This window comes from Nicotiana tomentosiformis, chromosome 12 (genome assembly GCF_000390325.3).
Source record: "Nicotiana tomentosiformis chromosome 12, ASM39032v3, whole genome shotgun sequence".
NCBI lineage: Eukaryota > Viridiplantae > Streptophyta > Magnoliopsida > Solanales > Solanaceae > Nicotiana > Nicotiana tomentosiformis.
Genome location: NC_090823.1, coordinates 131,481,305 through 131,488,286, shown reverse-complemented (window position 1 = coordinate 131,488,286; position 6,982 = coordinate 131,481,305).

Genomic DNA, 6,982 nt, shown 5'->3' with positions numbered 1-6,982 from the left:
AGGAACTCACAAAACGAGTCGAAGCCAACGACAAGAGGGTGGAAACGTACAATGCCAGGGTCGATCAAATTCCGGGGGCTCCACCAATGATAAAGGGGCTTGATTCAAAAAAATTCATACAAAAGCCTTTTCCGCTGAGTGCGGCACCGAAGCCAATCCCCAAAATATTCCGTATGCCCGAAATTCCCAAATATAACAGTACGACCAATCTTAACGAACATGTCACCTCTTACACATGTGCCATAAAAAGGCAACGATTTGGAGGACGATGAGATCGAATCCGTGTTGTTGAAAAAGTTTGAGGAGACCCTCTCGAATGGAGCGATGATCTGGTACCACAATTTACCGCCGAATTCCATCGATTCTTTTGCCATGTTAGCAGATTCGTTCGTAAAGGCACATGCTGGTGCCATAAAGGTTACAACGAGGAAATCAGACCTCTTCAAAGTAAAGCAAAGGTAGGATGAAATTCTAAGGGAATTCGTATCCCGATTTCAAATGGAACGCATGGAATTACCCCCGGTCACAGACGATTGGGCCGTACAAGCCTTCACCCAATGGTTGAACGAGCTAAGTTCGACACCATCATATCGGCTGAAACAAAATTTGATCGAGTATCCAGCGATAACTTGGGCAGATGTACACAACCGATATCAATCGAAATTAGGGTCGAGGATGATCAGTTGGGAGCCCCGTACGGACCCATTCATCAGAACAGGACAGTTATTAAAAACCAAAAGGAGATCGACAGAGAACAAAGGTCGAACAGAGACTGATATCGACCGTACGTCGCAGATCGGGTGAACAACGGTTCAGCACGCAACGCAGTTCGGAACAATCGAAGGATTGACCGAGGACAAAATTCTCAGGGGGTTATGAGTAATAGCGGCTTCGATAAATATGCCGATCCTATAGAAGCACCTCGATTATCAGAATATAACTTCAGCGTTGGTGCATCCGCTCTCGTGTCAGCCATCGGACGCATCAAAGACACTAAATGGCCTTGACCAATGCAGACCGATCCTGCCCGAAGAAATCCCAATCAAACATGCGAATATCATGGTACCCATGGCCACAGAACAGAAGATTGCAAGCAACTAAGAGAGGAAATAGCTCGCTTATTTAACAAAGGGCACCTTCGGGAATTTCTGAGGGATAGGGCGAAGAACCATTTTAAAAGCAGGGATTTCAGCAAGCAAAACGAGCAAGAAGAACCGCAGCACGTCATCCACATGATCATCGACGGCATCGATACCCCTCAGGGACCAATGCTTAAACGCACTAAAACATCGATGGTGAGGGAAAAGCGATCTCGGACTCAAGATTACGCACCCATGAGGACTCTGTCCTTTGATGATGAAGATGCAGAGGGGGTCATCCAACCTCATAACGACGCAATGGTAATATCCGTACTCATGAATAAAACTAAAATTAAGCATGTGTTAATCGATCCAGGTTGCTCGGCCAACATCATCCGATTGAAGGTAGTAGAGCAGCTCGGCCTACAGGATCAGATCGTACCCGCAACTCTGGTCCTAAACGGGTTCAATATGGCATGCGAAACCACCAAAGGTGAGATAGTCCTACCAATAAACGTGGCCGGAACCATCCAGGAAACAAAGTTTCACGTGATCGAAGGCGATATGAGATATAACGCCCTTTTTGGAAGGCCATGGATCCACAACATGAGAGCTGTGCCTTCGACCCTACACCAGGCGCTCAAATTCCCAATGTCGGGAGGTGTCAAAACGGTGTACGGAGAACAACCAGCCGCAAAGGAAATGTTCGTCGTCGACGAAGCTAAACCAATGTCCTCACTTTCGCCGATAAAAGGATCGGGCCCGGAAGGAGAACGGGACACCAAATAACAATCACAGACATCGGCTTCAACCCAGCCAGACAACCAAAAAATCGAAGAGGATGATGATCAAAGGGTCCCTCGATCTTTCGTGATTCCCGATGACTCCGACTCCACCAAATCAATAATCGAGGAGCTAGAGCAAGTCATATTAATCGAGCATTGGCCCGAGCGAAAGGTATACTTGGGAACGGGGTTGAGCCCCGAACTCAGGAAGAAACTCGTTCAATTTCTTATCGATAACATCGATTATTTTGCCTGGTCCCATTTAGATATAACATGGATCCCGCCGGACATAACGACGCATCGGCTAAGTTTGGACCCCAGGTTCAGACCGGTGAAGCAAAAGAGAAGACCCCAGTCCGAGAGAAAGCACACATTCATAAAGGACGAGGTAACCAAGCTTCTCAAAGTAGGGTCCATTCGGGAGGTGAAATATCCCGAATGGCTAGCCAACGTAGTTGCAGTCCCTAAAAAAGGAAACAAACTTAGAATGTGTGTGGACTATAAGGATTTACACAAAGCATGCCCCAAAGATTCCTTTTCGCTGCCCAACATCGATCGCATGATCGATGCCACGGCCGGCAACGGGATCCTCACTTTTCTCGATGCCTATTCCGGGTATAATCAAATCCAGATGAACCCGGAGGACCAGGAAAATGCTTCATTTATCACCAAATATGGAACGTATTGTTATAATGCGATGCCCTTCGGACTGAAAAACGCAGGGGCTACTTACCAACGCCTAGTAAATAAAATGTTCGAAGAACAAATAGGAAAATCAATGAAAGTTTATATTGACGACATGTTAGTTAAGTCCCTGCGCGCAGAAAACCATTTGACTCATTTGCAGGAAACGTTCGAGATTTTAAAGAAATATAACATGAAGCTCAACCCCGAGAAATGTGCTTTCGGGGTCGGGTCGGGCAAGTTCCTCGGCTTCATGGTGTCACATCGGGGAATAGAGATTAACCCTGATAAAATTAAGGACATCGAAGACATCGTCGTTGTGGACAGCGTGAAGGCCGTACAAAGGCTAACGGGTCGGATTGCAGCCTTAAGTCGATTCATCTCAAGATCATCTGACCGAAGTCACAAATTTTTTTCTCTCCTAAAAAAGAAGAACGATTTTGCTTGGACCCCGGAGTGCCAATAAGCATTAGAGGAACTAAAGCGATATCTATCAAGCCCACCACTACTTCACACTCCAAAAACAGACGAAAAACTTTATTTGTACTTGGCAGTATCGGAAGTCGCCGTAAGTGGTGTCCTAGTTCGAGAAGAGCAAGGTACGCAGTTCCCCGTTTATTATACGAGTCGAACCTTAGGAGAAGCGGAAACTAGATATCCGCTCCTAGAAAAATTGGCGCTTGCGCTGATAAGCGCCTCAAGAAAGTTAAGGTCGTACTTTCAATGTCATCCCATATGTGTGTTAACCACTTACCCGTTTCGTAATATTTTGCACAAACCCGAGTTATCAGGCCGACTGGCCAAATGGGCCGTCGAACTCAGTGGGTACGATATCGAAAATCAACCCCGCACGGCCATCAAGTCTCAAATTTTAGCAGACTTCGTGGCCGATTTCATGCCAACCCTCGTACCCGAAGTCGAAAAAGAACTGTTGAAATCAGGTACATCATCGGGGGTATGGATCCTTTTTACGGACGGGGCTTCGAACGTAAAAGGGTCCGGGCTGGGTATAGTTTTGAAACCACCCACGGGTAGCACTATTAGGCAATCTATTAAAACTATCAGGTTGACTAACAACGAGGCCGAGTATGAAGCCATGATTATAGGTCTCGATCTAGCTAGAAACTTGGGAGCAGAAGTCATTGAAGCCAATTGCGACTTCTTGCTGGTGGTGAGTCAAGTAGATAAACTGCTTGTCACTTTGCACCATTTCAAACAATGGACTTTACGGCATGTACCACGGGAACAGAATAATGAGGCCGATGCGCTTGCGAATTTGGGGTCGTCGGTCGAGGTAGATGATACGGGCTTGGGGAATGTTGTTTAACTTTCGAGATCGGTAATCGAAGAAGGTCACGCCGAGATAATTCTACAAGCTTAACCTGGGATTGGAGAAACAAGTATATTGAATACTTGAAAAGCGAAAAACTCCCATCGGACCCAAAAGATTCCAGAACCCTATGGACTAAAGCTGCTCGATTCACATTGGCTTCGGACGGAACGTTGTACCGAAGAACGTTCAATGGACCGTTGGCAGTATGCTTGGGTTCGGGGGATACCGATTACGTCATACGGGAAGTGCATGAGGGTACTTGCGGGAATCACTCTGGAGCCGATACATTAGTCCGAAAAATAATCAGAGCAGGGTATTATTGGATCGATATGGGCAAAGATGCGAAGGAATTTGTTCGTAAATGTGACAAATGTCAAAGGTACGCACCGATGATCCACCAGCCCGGAGAGCAACTCCACTCAGTCCTATCCCCGTGGCCATTCATGAAATGGGGAATGGATATCGTCGGCCCTCTGCCATCGATCCCAAGTAAAGCCAAATTCATTTTATTTATGACTGACTATTTTTCTAAATGGTTTGAAGCGCAGGCATTCGAGAAAATAAGAGAGAAAGAAGTTATAGACTTTATTTGGGATCATATCATATGCCGATTTGGGATACCCGCCGAAATAGTATGTGACAATGGAAAATAATTCGTTGGCGGTAAAGTAACAAGATTCCTCGAAGACCACAAGATAAGAAGGATACTGTCGATGCCATACCACCCCAGTGGGAATGGGCAGGCCGAATCAACAAACAAAACTGTCATCCAAAACTTAAAGAAGAGGTTGAACGACGCTAAAGGGAGATGGAGAGAAATCCTGCCCGAAGTCCTTTGGGCATATCGGATAACGTCAAAATCCAGTATGGGGGCGACCCCATTCTCCTTAGTATATGGGTCTGAAGCATTGATACCAGTCGAAGTTGATGAACCCAGTGCCAGATTTCGATTCGCAAGGGAAGAATCAAATAACGAGGCTATGAATACAAGCCTCGAACTATCAGACGAAAGACGAGAAGCTGCTCTCGTCCAATTGGCCTCCCAAAAGCAGCGAATCGAAAGATATTATAATCGAAGAACCAAGCTCCGCTATTTCAAGCCTGGGGACTTAGTGTTGAGAAAAATTACCATCAATACCCGAAATCCGAATGAAGGGAAACTAGGACCGAATTGGGAAGGACTATATCAGGTGCTTGAGAACATCGGAAAGGGATCGTACATGCTCGGCATTATAAACGACAAACAGCTATCAAGCAGCTGGAATGTATCACATCTAAAATGGTACTACTGCTAAGGTACAACCTTTCCATATTCGTTTATATCTCAAAACTGACCCTTGCAGAAGTCCGAACAAGGGCTAAGACAAATATCTCTCTTGAAAGCACGCGTTACACTCTTTTTCCCTTAGACCGGTTTTATCCCAAATGGGTTTTTCGGCAAGGTTTTTAATGAGGCAACCATTGATCGTGCAACATTTACAACAATATCCGAGATCTCGCAAGAAAGTTATTTCACAACAACAGGGTCCCAATAGGAAAAATTGTAAGAGCCAAATGGTCGAAGCGAACCATGCTCATATAGATTGGCCCGAACCCAGGCGTGTAATAACGTGCGAAGAAAGTTCTCTTCTTTATCGGCATCTTATATCCAATGAAAATTCCTCTATTTTGAGATTTATTATGCAATCAGAATTAAGATACACTCGACCATTAAGCCTACGGGCTACATTACTTCGAGTTCGAATCATTCACTCGACTAAGCCTACGGGCTATTTTTATTTCGAGTTCGAGCAAACACTCAGTCGACCATTACGCCTACGGGCTACACTACTTCGAGTTCGAATCATTCACTCGACTAAGCCTACGGGCTATTTTTATTTCGAGTTCGAGCAAACACTCACTCGACCATTACGCCTACAGGCTACACTACTTCGAGTTTGAATCATTCACTCGACTAAGCCTACGGGCTATTTTTATTTCGAGTTCGAGCAAACACTCACTCGACCATTAAGCCTACGGGCTACATTACTTCGAGTTCGAATCATTCACTCGACTAAGCCTACGAGCTATTTGTATTTCGAGTTCGAGCAAACACTCACTCGACGACTAAGCCTACTTCTATATTACTTCGAGTTCGAATCATTCACTCGACTAAGCCTACGGGCTACTTTTATTTTGAGTTCGAGCTAACATTCACTATTTTATTTTCGAGTTCGAGCAAATACTCACTCGATCATTACGCTTACAGGCTATATTTCTTCAAGATCGAATCATTGACAACTAATAAGCCTAAAGGGCTACATTGCCCCAAGTTTGAGTAAACGCTCGCTCGGTTACAGAGGCTACGAGGTCCAAATTTGATTAAGTTGTTTAAATCATTGTGGAAACATTCATAAGGCATGAATAAAGTCCTCGCAAGACGGGAAAAAAAAACAGAAGCAAGTCGGCAAAATGGGAGATATGTTTATATACAAATTTATCTGCATGGGTGATTACAACGTAAAAACTAAGAACTAAACTTCTCGACCAGGAGCGGTCTCTTCTTTATCAGGTCCCCCCCATTTTCGGATCCGCTCTTGCTCCCATCGTCATCGTCATCGCCATCAGAAACCAGAGCTTCAGCATCGGCTTCGAGTTCTTTGGCCCTTTTTATCTCTTCAGCGAGATCGAAGTCACGAGCATGAATCTCCTCGAGAGTTTCCCTTCTAGATCGGCACTTAGCAAGTTTGGCGACCCAATGCGCTCGAGTATCGGCGGACTCGGCTGCCTCTCTTGCCTGGACTTGGGCAGCTTCAACATCGGCCCGATAGACGGCCACGAGCGCATCGGCCTTTGCCTTTTCGGCATCAGATTCGGCCTTGGCAAGTACAGAGGCCAACCGAGCCTCAAGCTCCTCAATTCTTCTTGCTTGAACCATGCCTTTTCCTTCATTTTCTGAAGTTGGGTTTTAGACGATGATAACTGGGCTCGAGCTGTCTCTTTTTCTGCAGCAAAGCGGTCCATACCTTCTTTCCACCACAAGGACTCCGTTCTTATCACGTCGACCTCCTCACGAAGCTTCCCGATCATCTCGATTTTTTGCTACAACTGTGAGACCGCAA